Source organism: Erpetoichthys calabaricus, chromosome 2 (assembly GCF_900747795.2).
Source record: "Erpetoichthys calabaricus chromosome 2, fErpCal1.3, whole genome shotgun sequence".
Taxonomy (NCBI): domain Eukaryota; kingdom Metazoa; phylum Chordata; class Cladistia; order Polypteriformes; family Polypteridae; genus Erpetoichthys; species Erpetoichthys calabaricus.
In genome coordinates, this window is record NC_041395.2 from 220,765,263 (window position 1) to 220,783,324 (window position 18,062).

At 38.9% G+C, this 18,062-nt stretch overlaps 1 long non-coding RNA gene across 1 annotated transcript in view; it reads right to left on the bottom strand.

The window, feature by feature from the left end:
* Positions 1–18,062, bottom strand: part of LOC127526667 (uncharacterized) — a 512,438-nt gene that overhangs the window by 51,426 nt on the left and 442,950 nt on the right. The window contains exon 2 of the long non-coding RNA XR_007934087.1: positions 4,409–4,521. This is a non-coding gene — a long non-coding RNA (uncharacterized LOC127526667). The remainder of the gene's footprint in view (positions 1–4,408; positions 4,522–18,062) is intronic.

The window sequence follows — 18,062 nt, forward strand, 5'->3', positions numbered from 1 at the left end:
ACCTTAGGTGAGCCCTGAATGTGATCCTCAGGCGCGCATGCTTGATAATGTGCTCATTCAGTAAGTCTATCAAATTATTCTAGTCAGTGATTTTTAGCTCTGATCCTCTTTTAATCCTCTTTATAGTTTAAGCTGTATTTTTGTGTTATGAAAATGTTTTTTTCAAACTGATTTTGGATTGAATCTTTGCTCTGATTTCTGACTATGACTTCTGCATACCTTAAGATTTTGCTCTTCCCAACACTGAATTTTTGACCTTCTGTCTGACAATAACGGTATCTGCTCCCTTGTATTGTGTTTAATTTTTTTTTTACTAGTTTCTAATTAAGTTCTCCCTCCCCAAGTCTCCCAACTGTAATGCTTGATAAGTATAATCAATAAATAAAATGCTCACAGTGATTCTTGCTTTAAAAGGTAATGCAGCAATAGAGGGAAAGCCAACAATATTTTATCCCTTTTGTGACAATATTGTCTTTGTTGAAGTAAAACTTACTTTAATATGTCTGAATAAGTGCAATCTAAACCTACATGTAAAAATGTAAATATAGTAAAAAACATATTTAAGGGTAAGTCAATAATTATCTACACTTTTGTGTTAATTTTGTCTGTACAGCTTTTTCTGCGCATACTTACAAAACATGGTGTGACTACTGTGAATACTGACTAACCAATCTCTCTCTCTCATTCTTCCTAGGGCACAAAGCGGAAGCAGAAGCAGACAATGGCCGACGGTGAGATGAATCACGTTGCAGTCGTAGTAGAGGAACTCCAGGCACTCGACGAACAGATTCAGAAACTCCTGTCCAGACGAAGATACCTTAGAGATCTGAAGGCTCGGCTGCTGGATAAACCGTCCTCGCCATCTGTAATTGGCGTAACATCAACCCTGCGTCGTGCCGCTCAAGTGAACTTCACCCCCGCGCCTTGTAGGAGCGACACCGATGATGACCTCGGCGGATTTCAGCTATGCAGGCGGGGGTTCAAGGCCAGAACACCTCCATCGGCACAGGCAAGCATCTTAACTCAGAACCGGTTCGACCCTCTCCGCGTCCCCAGTTCGCCTTCAGCCCCTGGTGATGTAATAGTGGTAGGTGATTCTATTGTTAGAAACCTCAATATCGCATGCCCTAATAGAAAATCATTTGTTTCTTGTTTTCCCAGTGCTCGTGTCCGAGATGTGATGAGACGTGCGCCGGCAATCTACGAGAAGCACAAGAACAGGGCAGTTGGAGCAATTATTTTGCATGCCGGCGTAAACGGTATAAGGCACCGACAATCGGAAATCCTCAAGGCTGACTTCACAGCATTAATTAAAGACACGAAGGAGAGGATCCCATCAGCAAAGATCTTCATTTCAGGTCCACTGCCTCTCGTCAGACGATCAAACGAGTACTACAGTCGTCTGCTAGGATTAAACAACTGGCTGCAGGGCTTCTGCAAGAATCAAGACATCGGGTTCATCAACAACTGGGACCTCTTTTGGGAAAGACCGCGTTTCTTCAAGCGAGATGGCCTGCATCCGAACAGTTTCGGCGCCCGGGTCCTCTCCGAAAACATATCTAAGGAAATTCGTTTATCTTGACTATCTATCTCTGCTCTTAACCCCTTCCAAAATTCTACTGCTGTGCTAGGACTTGATAATTGTTTAACAAAATCTTCCATTAAAGTGCACAACATAAATACTGTAATAACCAATCTCAATGCACGTAGAAAATCTAGGCAATACGTCATAAACACCAATAATTGAATTAAAATTACTACTTTAGATGAACAATGTATTAAAACTATAAAAACAGATTATAGATTAAACAAAAAATACACACAGAGTGACGCTAATAAAAATAACTTAGTTCCTGTTCTAATTATCAATAACGCACATAGTATTCATCTCTGCCCCTCTGAAACATTAAATATGGCTCTATTAAATGTTAGAGCTTTAACTAACAACGATCTTATTAGTAATAAAAAAATAGATTTTATTGCACTAAGTGAAACGTGGCTTACAGTAACTCAGACGGCGCAGCTGTTTTAATTGAATCTGCGCCTCCGGATTGCAGTTTTACTCGTGTAGATCGCCAAGGAAAAAGAGGTGGCGGCTTGGCAAACATTTACTTAAAACGGTTAAAATGTAAAGATGTCAGTTCTGGTAAATTCAAGTCCTTTGAGTATCTCGCCGTTGTTATCCATGGAGATTCTCACGTTCTAGTATTATCCATGTATAGACCTCCAAAATTCAACGCGTCTTTTTTTGAGGAATTCTCTGACTTAATGTCAATTTTAATTACGAACTATGACACACTCTTAATAGTCGGCGACTTTAATTTTCATATAGATAATCAGTGTGACCTAAAAGTAAACGAATTTATGAACCTCCTGGACTCTTTCGATTTGAGACAGCTCGTTAATCAGCCTACACATAAAGCAGGTCATACGTTAGACTTAGTGATTACTAAAGGACTAAAAGTTGATATGAAGCAGGTCATTGATACGGGTCTATCAGACCATTTTCTTCTACTTTTTAATATAGAAATAATGATAGAAAACACTCATGAGAAGCATATTGTTAAAAAATGCTTCTTTGACTCATCAGCAGCTTTAAATCTTACAAACATTCTAAGCAATCAGTCCGTTTATAGTGCCAACTATAATAGCGAGGATAATGTAAATAGTAAAGTGGAGAGATTTAATACTAAAGTGAGAGCTGCTGTTGACATAGTTGCACCTGAAAAGACAGTTAAAAAATGTTCTAGCATTGTTATACCATGGAAGACCCAAAGAGTGTTTGATTTAAAGAGAACATGCCGTAGAGCTGAGCGTAAATGGAGGAAGACTAAACTAACTATCCACTATGAAATATTAAAAGTTAAAATAACAGAATACAATAACACAGTCCATCTTGAGAGGCGCTGCTATTTCTCTAAGATTATAAATAACAATGCTAGTAATCCCAGAGTCTTATTCTCGACGATTGATCGTCTGTTAAACCCAGGTAACTCAAAGGAATGCCTCCTAAGTACTTCCAGTAAAACCTGTGAGGCTATTGCTGTATTTTTCAATCAAAAAATTAATGATATTAGAAATAACATAGTATATCTCCCCAACACTAAGGATCCTCCTAAACCCCAGTATTCCGTTATGAACAAATTAAACTCTTTCACTAGGATAGATTTACCTGATTTACATAAAATAATTTCTCAAATGAAACGCTCCACCTGTGCCCTTGACCCAATACCAACAATTTTTTTCAAAGAAGTATCAGGCGTGCTAATTGATAATGTTCTTGACATAGTAAATTCGTCATTAGATACGGGGGTCTTCCCCGACTGTCTTAAGACTGCTGTAGTTAAACCCCTACTTAAGAAAAATAATCGCGACCCCTCTGCTCTTGAAAATTTTAGACCCATCTCTAACCTGCCTTTCTTAAGTAAAATTCTAGAGAAGGCAGTTATTATGCAGTTAAATGACCACCTCAATAAACATGCTATTGTTGATAAATTTCAGTCAGGTTTTAGAACAAATCACAGCACAGAAACTGCACTCGTTAAAGTAGTAAATGACTTGCGGGTAAATGCAGACAGAGGTCATTTATCTGTTCTCATCCTCTTAGATCTGAGTGCCGCATTTGACACCTTTGACCATAATATTCTTAGAAATCGCCTTAGTCAATGGGTGGGCCTCTCTGGCAGCGTCTTAAATTGGTTTGAATCCTACCTGGCAGGGAGAAAATTCTTTGTTAGTTGTGGCAATTACAACTGAAAGACACATGATATCCTATATGGTGTTCCACAAGGCTCTATCCTGGGTCCGCTGCTCTTCTCAATCTACATGCTTCCATTAGGTCAGATTATCTCAGGGCACAACGTGAGCTACCACAGCTATGCTAATGACACACAGCTGTATTTATCAATTGCACCTGATGACTCCGATTCTCTTGATTCACTAACACAATGTCTAACCTGTATATCAGAATGGATGAATAGTAACTTTCTCAAGTTAAATAAAGAGAAAACTGAAATCTTAGTGATTGGCAATAATGGATACAATGAGGCTATTAGAAATAAACTGGATGCATTAGGATTAAAAGTCAAAACGGAGGTAAAAAGCTTAGGGGTAACTGTTGACTGTAATCTAAATTTTAAATCGCATATTAATCAGATCACTAGGACAGCATTTTTTCACTTAAGAAACATAACAAAAGTTAGACCTCTTATATCATTGAAAGATGCTGAGAAATTAGTTTACGTGTTTGTTTTCAGTTGACTAGATTACTGTAACGCACTCCTCTCAGGACTACCCAAAAAAGACATAAATCGTTTGCAACTAGTGCATAATGCAGCTGCTAGAATCCTAACCAGGAAAAGAAAATCCGAGCACATCTCTCCAGTTTTGATGTCACTACACTGGTTACCTGTGTCATTCAGAATTGACTTTAAAATTCTGCTTATGGTTTATAAAGCCTTAAATAATCTCACCCCATCTTATATATCGGAATGTCTGACACCTTATATTCCAAATCGTAACCTCAGATCCTCAACTGAGTGTCTCCTTAGAATTCCAAGAGCAAAACTTAAAAGAAGTGGTGAGGCGGCCTTCTGCTGTTATGCACCTAAAATCTGGAATAGCCTGCCAGTAGGAATTCGCCAGGCTAATACAGTGGAGCACTTTAAAAAACTGCTGAAAACACATTACTTTAACATGGCCTTTTCATAACTTTACTGTAATTTAAATCCTGATACTCTGTATATCCAATTCATTATAATAACTATTCATGGTGGCTCTAAAAACTGTACTAACCCCTACTCTCTCTTCTGTTTCCTTTTCCGGTGTCCTTTTGGTGGTGGCGCAACCACCACCATCTACTCAAAGCACCATGATGTTCCAACAATGATGGATGGATTAAAAGCCAGAAGTCTGTATGACCATCAGCATCAAATGACTCCATGAGAACCCGAACTACAAAGAGGACCATTCATTTATGTTAGGTAGAATGCCCAGAGGGGACTGGGCGGTCTCGTGGCCTGGAACCCCTACAGATTTTATTTTTTTTTTCCAGCTTTCTGGAGTTTTTTTTTTTTTCTGTCCACCCTGGCCATCGGACCTTACTCCTTTTCTATGTTAACTAATGTTGTCTTATTTTAATTTCTTATTTTGTCTTTTATTTTTCTTTTCTTCATTATGTAAAGCACTTTGAGCTACTTTTTGTATGAAAATGTGCTATATAAATAAATGTTGTTGTTGTTGACTGTGTCCACAGCGGTAAAGTCTCAACCATGATCTGTCAGTAGACCTCACTGTTTTCTAGGAGTAAACATAGCTAAAGAACAATAGAGAAGATCCAAAGAAGACCAAGGATCTGCTTTTTATAGGCTGAAGATCAACCAGGGATGAAATTGACAGAAGGCTTCCTGCACAATATTGAGACAGTCTTTAAACACTGCAGAGTTTTTATGAATGGATGGGGAAGTTAAAAAATGTTCGGACAAGTCCAGCACAAAGGTCAGGATGCTGTGACGATGCGGGTTCTTCTCCATGTACCCATCTTCCTTTTGGGAGCCTCTTGAACGTGACACCGTTGGTAATGTAACCGGATGAGCTGGATAATGAGGACACCAAACAAAGCAAGGGGAAAGGTGCTAAGTGAAAACAGTGCTTTTATTTAAAACAGTCCAAACCAAAAAGTGTTCAAAACAATAGAGCAGTGTTCAAAACAGTTCAATAAATAAATAATCCATTAAAACAGAGTGAAAATGTGGAGGTTAAAATCCCAAAAAATAAATCCTTTAAAACCAATGTTAAAATACTGGCTTGAAGCAGTCCCTTCTTTAAACAAAACACGGTGCCTTCTTCAGCTGGGGGCTCAGCTTCCAGCTTCCTCTTCTTCCTCCTCTAACCTCCATTCTCTTTTCTGATCTTTTTCCTCCCTCTGCAATCATGCTTCTACTATATATAATGGGGACGTGGCACAGGTGCGGCGGTTAACAGCTCCCGGCATCAATCACAGACATGGTCGATCCCACATCTGTGCACTTCAGTGTGGATACACCCAAGCCCGCATCGTGCCTGGAAACTGCACACTACCACATCCCCTCTTTAAGCCACGAGTGCGGCGATTATTTATTTAAAAGTGGCCTGTTATTCTGAGCCGCGGACCCGCTATATCACAGATGCCTATCCACATTCACTACCAATATGACAACAACACTGAGCAAGTCTGTACCAAGTATCTGATGAACTGACAAGGATTTTGACTCCTGGTACATCTTCTGCCCATAAAATGTGGGTTTACTACCAACCCAAATAAAACTACCACAAAACTGCGGATAATTGTTGACTTTGACTGTTGAATAAGATTTTTGCTGTATTTACATATTTACACCTAGATTTAGCTTGCAATTATACTGACATATACAAATATCTTTTACTACAACATTTATTTATAAAGCACATTTTTGTATTCTTAAGTCACTCAGTGTGCTTTAAAATAATGATAGATACATAAAAAAGAAAGCAAAAAGCTAAAAGGCAATTGTTTAGTAAAGGTGATTCAAGACTGTAAGAGTAAAACTGTAAATGTTGTATCATAGACTCACTCTAATGATATGCTTCTATCATTGTCTTGACAACTGTTTGTTACAGAAAGTTAAACCAGCATTAAAAGTCAAGCTATGCTACAGGATTTCCAAATAACATTCTCAGGTTTTGCTCTTCTGTTAAGGAAGGTGTGTTGTTTTTAAGGACTGAGTAATTAGTGAATGCTGGAAAATACCGGAACCAGAAGTATTCTGTACCCTCTGCAAAATAAAACCATAACCATGTACAATCATATGAAAAAGTTTGGGAACCCCTCTCAGCCTGCATAATAATTTACTCTACTTTCAACAAAAAAGATAACAGTGGTATGTCTTTCATTTCCTAGGAACATCTGAGTACTGGGGTGTTTTCCAAACAAAGATTTTTAATGAAGCAGTATTTAGTTGTATTAAATTAAATCAAATGTGAAAAACTGGCTGTGCAAAAATTTGGGTCCCCTTGTAATTTTGCTGATTTGAATGCATGTAACTGTTCAATACTGATTACTTGCAACACCAAATTGGTTGGATTAGCTTGTTAAGCCTTGAACTTCATAGACAGGTGTGTCCAATCATGAGAAAAGGTATTTAAGGTGGTCAATTGCAAGTTGTGCTTCCCTTGTCACTCTTCTCTGAAGAGTGACAGCATGGGATCCTCAAAGCAACTCTCAAAAGATCTGAAAACAAAGATTGTTCAGTATCATGGTTTAGAGGAAGGCTACAAAAAGCTATCTCAGAGGTTTAAACTGTCAGTTTCAACTGTAAGGAATGTAATCAGGAAATGGAAGGCCACAGGCACAGTTGCTGTTACTGTAAACCCAGGTCTGGCAGGCCAAGAAAAATAGAGGAGCGGTATATCTGCAGGATTGTGAGAATAGTTACAGACAACCTACAGATCACCTACAAAGACCTGCAAGAACATCTTGCTGCAGATTGTGTATCTGTACATCGTTCTACAATTCAACGCAATTTGAACAAAGAACATCTGTATGGCAGGATGATGAGAAAGAAGCCCTTTCTGCACTCACACCACAAACACAGTCACTTGTTGTATGCAAATGCTCATTTAGACAAGTCAGATTCATTTTGGAACAAAGTGCTTTGGATTGATGAGACAAAAATTGAGTTATTTGGTCATAACAAAAATCGCTTTGCATAGCAGAAGAAGAACACCGCATTCCAAGAAAAACACCTGCTACCTACTGTCAAATTTGGTGGAGGTTCCATCATGATGTGGGGCTGTGTGGCTAGTTCAGGGACTGGGGCTCTTGTTAAAGTCGAGGGTCAGATGAATTCAACCCAATATCAACAAATTCTTCAGGATAATGTTCACGCATCAGTCACAAAGTTGAAGCTACGCAGGGGTTGGATATTCCAACAAGACAATGACCCAAAACACAGTTTGAAATCTACAAAGGGATTCATGCAGAGGGAGAAATACAATGTTCTGGAATGGCCGTCACAGTCCCCTGACTTGAATATCATCGAAAATCTGATGATTTCAAGCAGGCTGTCCATGCTCAGCAGCCATCAAATTTAACTGAACTGGAGAGATTTTGTATGAAAGAATGGTCAAAAATACCTCCACCCAGAATCCAGACACTCATCAAAGGGTATATGAGGCGTCTAGAGGCTGTTATATTTGCAAAAGGAGGCTCAACTAAGTATTGATGTAAAATCTCTGTTGGGGTGCCCAAATGTATGCACCTGTCTAATTTTGTTATGATGCATATTGCATATTTTCTGTTAATCCAATAAACTTAATGTCACTGCTGAAATACTACTGTTTCCATACGGCATGTCATATATTAAAAGGAAGTTGCTACTTTGAAAGCTCAGCCAATGATAAACAAAAATCCAAAGAATTAAGAGGGGGGTTCCCAAAGTTTTTCATATGACTGTATACTAAATAGCAAAAACTACAAAGTCAGACCCACCTCTTAAGTTAACCAAAAAGCCATGTTTGCCCTATAAAGTGCTTTGTAGTCTTTTAGATAGTCCAACAAAGGCCAAACAGATGCCATTTATAATTTCAGAAAAGGCACACAGATAGGAGATGATTTAGAGTTAGTAGCAGTGTAATAAAAACCCTAAAGGAACCTTACCATTGAGGTGCCTCAAGACATGGTGCCACAAGATATCAGTATTGGATATTTAAAGGTTGTTGAACTTTATAGCTTTACATATATGTAGTAAATTGTTACCTGAGAGGAATCACACTTTCTTTCTTTTGTGCTGTTCTCCCTGAAATGCAAACATTGGTTGCTAGAATCAGAGTTGCCAGTTCTACCACTTAGCCAAAGAAGATCTCTGCCAGCCAGCGGCAGATTTGACCATTTAGCTTATGATGCACCTTTTCCTGTGTAGTGGCCTTCTCTCAAACCTGGCTGCATGAACTGCTGGTTATGTTCCTCACCTCCCTGAGCATTCTCAGGAAATTCTCCAATTGTGACCAACAAGAAATTACTCAAGGTGTCAAGGCAGCGGTGACATATGAACATGGGTTACTGGAATTAGAGCCACCAATTGAACCACTTAGGCAAAGCAGATCTCCATCAGCCAGTGGCAGATTTGGCCACTTAGCTTGTGACACGGCTTTTGTCTCCCTCTCTGTAATTTGGTTGCAAGTGCCTCCAGTTACACAGGATATTGAAGATAATTCTCAAACTAACTTGAAGCCAGTGTAGTGTAGCCAGACGAGAGGCCAGAAGGCTATGGCATTTTACCATATTAAGACCCAACAAGAATCGGTTAGCACTTTATACAATAAAATCCTTGTGTATAAAACATATGCAAAGAATTTCATCTGTTTTGATACTTACATGTATAGCATTAAAATCTTTGACTCACTCTCTTTGACAACAGGACTACAGATGAAGTGTAAAGAATTTGATTACACCCTAATTTACTATTCCCTGCCCCAGAAGGACATTGCTAGAGAGTGAAAATATTGTTACCTCTCTTAAGCTAATGTGTATATTTTATAATGAGCTATTTTCCTTTATTTTTCTGTTTTTACTACAAGAACTATACACGGCATATGGGGCTTTGGATCTCAAGGAATATGATTTTTTACATCCATTTCTGACTTTATGCAATGTCTTGTCACAATGCCATTTTGTTTATGAGTAGGGCATTGAAATTTTTATCAATCGTGTCAACCATTGGCATGTCAATCCTTCCCAGAATCACCTTGGTGTAGGTGATGTGAGACGTCATCCTGAGCATCAGTATAAAGGTTGGCAGATACAGTTCAGAAGCATCGGATATTATTTGTGTGTTGGTGTGTGTATCGTTATCTTTTAATTTTGTCTTTCTGGTTATGAACTAATATTTTTTCTGGTGTGCAACACTTTGATTTTTGATTCACGAATTTTAGATTCATGTTATAAACTTGACAACTAGTTGTCTGTCTTTTCTGGCTCTGCCAATTGTCTTGGCCGCATCTCATCTCCCGGTCTTGATCATTTCAATCTCTTACTGTCTTCAGTTGAGTCAGTACAATGTAAGTCAACAACAACAACATTTATTTCTATAGCACATTTTCATACAAATGATGTAGCTCAAAGTGCTTTACAAGATGAAGAAAGAAAAAAGAAAAACATAAAAATAAGATTTTTCAATACTAAGTAACATAGAATGAAGTAAAGTCTGACGGCTAGGAGGACAGAAAAAACAAACAAAATCTGCAGGGGTTCCGAGGGCACAAGACCGCCCAGCCCCCACTGGGCAAAAGTCGATACATTTATGAAAGTAAACTAGTGAAATGGGACATTTTTCTTCTCAAAAAATAAAACCAATGACTCATTATTATACTATGTACTGTAATCCAAAATCTAAAGATACATTTGTTTGGCAATTGTTGTATAAGCCATACATACTGTACACACACACAAGGTGCTCAGTGGGCTCTAATGATTCGTAGCATCTAGCTGTAAAGTATAACATTTAAGACTTTGATCCTTCAACAACATTCACCATTTTCTTGCCATCAGTAAAGAGATTAAATGAACAAAGTTTTAAGCATGTGTTGAATGATGTGTTTCTTATTTTAGTTTTCTAGTTTTTAATATTACCCTTTTTTCTGATGGCTGCAGAGCACTGATACAACTGGAACAGAAACTGATTAAAAAAGTTTTCCATTCACCAATGGGGGATAATATTTTTATGTAGAATCAACAGTTAAAAAATAAGCACATGATGTAAGAGACAGATCTTCTTAGCTTATGAAATTCCTTGTTCCCAAGGTTTTAAAGGTTCTTTCAGTCCTTCTGGGTTATCAGAGGCTCAGACTGCAAAATGTAAAATGTCCTTGTATAGTCTAAAATGGATATTTCCTAGAGTTAGGATCCCATTCTTGGCAATTACACCTTGAAGCTGGTGGATCTCCTTCTTTGTTACATATAAATAGGTTAAGTGCCAGCACTTTGTCTGACTCCACTTTTTATTGTGGTTTCCTGGCAACATGTGACCGGAAGAGGTGGGGCTTCTGTGGTTGATTTTGACCTCACTAGGCTGTCTGAATTCCCAGGTACTCTGAGTTATCTGGAGTTCATCACCTGTTCCCTCAGCCTAGGAAGTCACAAAGCGAAGGAGTAAACTGTGACATAACATAAGGCTTAGGTATATTTGTTGGAAAATTATTTAGACTAGTTCAACACTTTTAAGCATTCAACAAATGTACACATTTTAGGCATCTTAGAATTTGATTAAATCAATTACCAAGATATTCCTTTGGTCAGTGTGTCAGGGTTAGAATCTGTGGACGTTATATAATTCAGAAATGAACTACTGAGTTGCAGTATAACTTGCTGAATTAATCAGCATTATAAGCATCTTGAGGAATGTCACTCCAATAGCTTTTTCACTACATAGATAATGACTTTGTGTTTTGTGAACATTTTCAGCACATCTGGTGAAGAAAAAGAGTTTAAATTTGATTTTTCTATTTTTTCTGCATAACAAATATTGGTGTGGAATATTTTATCACTAAACTCTCAGTTTTATGTATTCATCTGCTGGACACATTTGATTTTTGCTATATTCACATAATTTCATCTGCCATATGGAAGTTAGGCATTATACTGTTCAGTTATGAGAGCAATCATAATATTTCCATGGATCGCTAATTGATTGGAACACGTTGACAAAATCAGACAATAATGGTCAAAGAAGCCTTTCTGCTTTGTCATAATTTACCCATGTTTATATCCTTTCACAGGCCCCTCTCATTCACCGATTTCAACCCATCATTGCTTAACCCATGTAATGTAGTTAAATCTGATGGGGACTGTAACATATTCTGGAAGCTGTGGATGCAAGGCAGGACCTAGCTCTGGATTGGGGCACCAGTTCACTGCAGGACACACTTAAACTAACACTGGGCCAATTTAAAGTCACCATTTAAATCTGGGATGTGGGAAGACAACTGAAGCATTCAGAGAAAAACAGATCGACGAGGGTGGAATGCGCAATCTGCACATAAATAGTGCCAGGCATGGGAATTGAAAAAAGGAATATGGAATTGTGGGGAAGCCTAACCCTAACTCTAACCACTGCCCAGTTCGTAAGGAAACTCACCCAAAGAGGTAAATATCCCTAAATTCCCAAGGCTAATCATACCTAACCACTGCCTAGTTCTTAACCATATTGTGACAAGAATCAAAATAAAGGACACAGCCCACTGAATTTTTGCAGGTAGGACTGTGGGTACTGTTATTTTCTTCTTCTCTTGCATGTCCTAATCTTTCCCATTCCTGATGTTACGGCCAGGGAAGACATCACCAGAACAACTAACCTGCAGTACTTCTGCAAGCTGTTTTGATTATAATATGCTTTGTTAATTGCATTGGAGAAATTGTCTTTTCCCATGACCTTTTGGGGGTCAATGCGTAGGGTCAGCCATTGTACAGTGCCACTGGAGCAATTTTTCACATTAAGGGTCTTGCTTAAGGACCCAACAAAGTAGGATATTTTCTGGCAGTAATGGGATTTGAATCAGCAACCTTTCAGATACCAGCGCAGATCCTTACCCACAGAGCCTCTGTCTTGCTGGCGTTTAATCACTGATGACTGTCTGTTTCTGTCAATTTTCTTTACTTGCCACCCAAAACTATCATAATGCGTCAAGTGAACTTTCTAATGTCCGCACTCCTGTGTCCACTTTCTGACACATTATTAGCATTTATGGTTCTGAGACAGGAATTGAGAGAATACATTTCCAGAGATATCTTTCACATAATTCAATACTTTATGGACTATTTCCTGCTGTTTACACATATGAAGTAATCCAGAAGTCCTTGTGTGGAAGGTTACAGTACAAAGGATACTCTCTGGCTTTTTAGGAATTGTGTCTTGTCTGATAAGGGAGAGGATATCGTTCCTGGATTGTTATAGGTTCATCTAGAGCCTCCTCAGAAACTGCTCAGTCTGGGAGAGCTTGGAGAGCTCTCACTAAAGGTTTCAGTAAAATATGAATTGTCTTTTTTTCCCTTACCCTAACCTAACTCTACCCACTTCAGTGTAACATTATCACATTTATTTACTCAATGCATAATGTAAAGTGGCACACTGTAGCACTGAGCACATCTACAGTATAGTGTAAGATGGGCAAGTTGGTTATATGCAAATAGGGAGGACCTTTGTGAGGTATGGGTCTGTTGCCACAATTTCCGGGAGGGTGCCATGGAAACAGACGTGGATACACTGTTAAAAAGAGCGAAAAAAGACAAGAAGAGAAGAAGAAAACAGCCCGAGCTTTAGGGCAGAGGGGAAAGGCGTGACCTCCAAAGCCAGGAAATAGATTATTTCTTGTGGAGTACCAAAGTCTTATACAGTTTGGTGGTGGCCATTGCAAAGAAATCCCAATACACTGAAGGAAGCGGACTGGACAGGTGATAGGATCAACATCAGAGTGAGCAATTAATAATCTTTTATTCTGGGATGGCAAGTCTGAAGATTTGAAACATTGGGAAATATTTTATCTTATAAAGAGACTAAACTGAGTGGATGTTGTGGGATATTTTGGGTCCACGATTTTTATGTTATTTGTATACTATATGTGTTGGAAGAGGGGGTGGGCAGTTTCAGAATCGACACATGTCTGGGGACTTTGTGTGATTTGCATATAAGTCATTAATTACATTTTTCTCTGCACCGTTTCTCTGGGTCATTTTTGTATAATACAATTTTATTAGTTGATGTAATCTTTCGGCGCTGCTGGAAGGGTCCGAAGGCAATTTGAGGTTGACGTGCAATCTGTAATTAATATATCACTATAAACGTGGTGAATCGTAGCGGTTACAACTACTACAACACTGTGTGATTGATATTAGGTGTTTGTTGCATGGTTGAGAGAGTACTTTATGGCATTATGATGTTATGTAGTGCTCAAGGTTTGTAAACTGTTAGATGTGCCAATGTGCTGTAGCCTTCATTGGTGCCAATTTCAAGAGACCATAGTAGAAGGATATGGAGGTTGCATTGCAGGTCAACCATTTGCCCTTTTCCTCTGGGATATCTCAGGTGAAGAAATGTATCCCTACCACTGCTTCGCACCGCGCTATGCAGGGCTTATAAACCTTGGCAGCAATTAACATTGCTTCATTTGTGAAGTCCAATTAACTGTGTGTTTTCCTCCATCACTTTGACATCCTGGCAAAAAAATAAAAAATGGAGTTTTCCCACCATGACCCCAACTCTTTTTATGTCATTGTGTCCTTCTGTTTCCACAGGATAATGTTAATGTGAATGTTTATTGTCTTCCTAAGAACTGGCAAATAAGGATCCATTTCAGATACTTCTGGTATCTTACTGGCAAAGAACTAAATATGCTAAATATAGTACCCCTTGATAGCCACTGGCTTAAGAATAAGACTTTAGAGGTGTCCAGTTCTGAGTAGATCAGTAATAAAACATAATGCTGTTCACACTGACCAGCTTGAATGATACTAACCTGAGACAAACATTCCCTGTGGCACGGCCATTAATAATACTCACTAGTTTGGGAAATAATAATCTAATCTTTTGTGTAGCTGTCCTTATGTCTTTACACAGACCAATCCTCAGGAGGATAATCAAAGCATCTCCCATGTGGTGGTCATTACGAGTCACTTGTGCTGAGGATAATACTGTAATTATAAAGACTGCCATGCAGCATTTGTGATGACGCAAGTGTGTCGTGTGTAACTGGCAGTGTGGTCATTAAATGGGTTTGTTTTTGATCCACTGAAATTTCAATATTAAGCGCATAACTAATTACTTTGTAATCAGGGCAATTTAAAATAGCATGTTACCATTACAATGACAATTAGCCAAGCTCCCTTGCTGGCACAGATAATATCTGCTTCTTTCCTTGCTGAATGGAGGAAAGCAGTGTGCTGCATTTCAGACCACGTGTGCACAATGCTTTCAGACACCCATTGCCTTTAATTAAGCAGCATGTTGAAAGAGCTGTCGAGGTCATAGACCAAATCTGTTGAATAACCTTGCCTCCCAAAATGCCGCACCTTTGAAAGAAGATGTTATTAAAGCAGCTGGCTAACACCTCCACCACAGCACTGCCTGTTTGAAATCATCCTGGAATGAAGATGACGCTCACGGTTTTAATTAAAGGATGCTGGCAGTCAGCACGCTGATTAAGACACTGGCAGGTTGGAAAGAAAACTTTTGCATTTTAAAAGATGCTGACAGATTGTTGGCAGTCAAGGACTCTGCTGGCAACTTGGAGTTTTGTCAGATAGTGCCTTAGTTGGCTGCCAGCAGTTTGCTAATCCTCCCTCACTGGTTTAACAGCAGTAATTTGCTGATCACATCACTGATACTGCATGTCGAAGTACCTGTGGGAGGCAAGAAGAGGATGGCAGCTCAGTGACATCCAGGCCAACTTCCTTGAGTGCTGCCAGTGTAGGTCCAATGAGGCTTCACAGTTTCAAAATGTTCCTTAGAACATGTTTGTTAAAAAATGTTACCTCACTTTCACTCTGCTTGTCCTGATGAGGATCCTGATGGCAACATGATAGGCTGAACAGATAAGGATATTCTACCTGAAGATACTCTGAGGCCTTTAAAAGATACGATAGCTCTAGGATGTCTTGGGTCTTCTAGCCTTCTTTGTGTACGTTATAATAATAACGCCTCCTTTCAATTTTGGAAAGTAATGGTTCTGTACCGAGGTCCTTCCACCTTGCTGAAGGGAGAGTGAACTCTGCAGCCCAGTGCAGGAACCCCATAATCTCAGTCTTTCTTTCACTATCTAGAGCTCATGACCTCAGGTGACAATAGGGATTCAGACTAAACAAACACTTCCTCCTTGGACTTCCTTACTCTTCATTATGATGGTCCTTCTGCTTGTCAATCAATCTTACAATTATCTCTACCCACACTCATGAACAACACAAATTCAAACTCTGCTTGAGGCAGCTGTTCACCCCATACCTGCAGAGAAGAAGAGGACCATGACCTTAGAACTCATAATTTCTGATCCCAGCTGGTGTTAACATCTCTGACAGTCAAACAGTGGTGTCATATCCTGAACTAGCTGAACTTTTCCTAATCCCATTCCTGATATGAGCAGTGACTGTATCCTGGATAGCCTGGTATTTTTCTGATATTTATAAAGCCTAACAGTAAAGACTATTTAATTGCTCTGAAGAATACATCTGAATCAGTATGGATACTTGTTCAATAAATGCTGACTAGATTTGATATCACAATATTGTGGCTGCTGTTGCATTATTTCAGTCACCTGAGCTTCTCCAAATAAATTACTAATCAGATCCAGTCTTGCTTTGCTTTCATTATCAAAAACATTCAAGGTGTAATACTGAGTATAGACCAAAGCACACTGAGGAAACCTTTATGAAGTATCCAGATGTGATTTTGAGAGAACTTCAGTTATTAGTTGAACCTGATAGACTGAATTTCCTCCTCTTATTTATCAAATGTCTTTCTTTCTAGATAGTTTGAGAGTGGCCCAGGGATCTTGTTACTATTAAAAACATTGTGGTCCAACCTTATGATTTGGCTGTTTAGGAAGTTCTCAGCACCCTTGGAGTCTGGTGTTATATCTCTGATAGTCAAACAGTTCTCTGGCCTGCAGTGATTTGACATCTTGAAACACCTGATTTCTTCTTGATGCCATACTGGTGTTAACATCTCTTGCAACCTGCGTAGCATACATTTTGTACTCTGTTTGTTCAATACTGAAACCTCCACTATTTAAAGTCTTTAAGCTTATTCAGTATACAAAATAAATAAGATGTAATTGCACTCACGCTGTCTTTTGGATCACAAGCTACTAATCATCCCCGGATCTGGACAGTGCTGGAATACACTGAAATATACTCATCCAGGTCTGAGGACACCCATGGTATTAATGTGTTAGAGGAATTAAAGCTTTCCAATAATACAAGTCTAGGTAGGGAGGACCCTCTAAAGTGTCACTTATTGCCGGCATTCAGATAGCATCTGAGCTCTTAATGAGCTGCAGGGTGTTAAACCAACAACTGAAACAGAATTTGTGCAAAAGCACACAAGTGGGTGGATGCATTTATTTAGAAACAGTGTTAGTTCGGCAATGTGTCATAAAAAAATAAGAAAGGTCATCTGCGGAGAGTGTGAGCTGAGAAGTTTAGCACTCAAAATGCAGAGGAAAGTTGTTCATGGAAACAGTCAGCCAACACATCTACTTCAACACATTGGGGTGAGTGGGGAGTGTAAAGAAGATCTATAAGAGAGTTTTCAGCACCACAGTATCATGACTCTTTTAGACAACAGAACTTCAACATTTGTCATACAGTGTCTTGACCCTTTGTAGCCTAAGTACTAACTTCCTTTGTTGTTTGATTTCACTGGCAATTAAAGAGTATGATTAATATTACAGAAGAGTTAGCTATCCACTTCAAAAAATATGCCTAAGCTTCAAGTCTGAAAAAGGCACACTCTTGATAAATAAAAAAGTTTAAAAAAATGAACACCACATGGATTTTACATATGGTATTTTCAACAGTTGTTGTACTAAATGTATTTTAATTGGTAAAAGAAATACATAAACCATGTCTGCTTGTACAAGAAAAGAAATATTGTGCAGTTGCTTGACAATTGAGCTACAAAAGCTTTACACTTGCTCCCCGCTATGTGTACCAAGCAGTGCTAAATGAGCCGTTTCACTTTTCACACTAGTCCTCCAAACTGGATTGTGACTCCTCGCAGTTGAGGCCTGTTTACATTTACATGTATTTGCTTATCAGGTGCTTTTATCCAAAGCAACTTACAACAGAGGTCAACATAACTGAGAAGCAATGAGTCTGGGTGACGATTTTGGGAACAAGTGTTACAGGACGGGGTCACAAAATTGACCATCACAAGTGAAGAGCTGCGGTGGGCTGGCACCCTGCCTGGGGTTTGTTTCATGCCTTGCGTCCTATGTTGGCTGGGATTGGCTCCAGCAGACCCCCATGACCCTGTAGTTAGGATATAGTGGGTTGGATAATG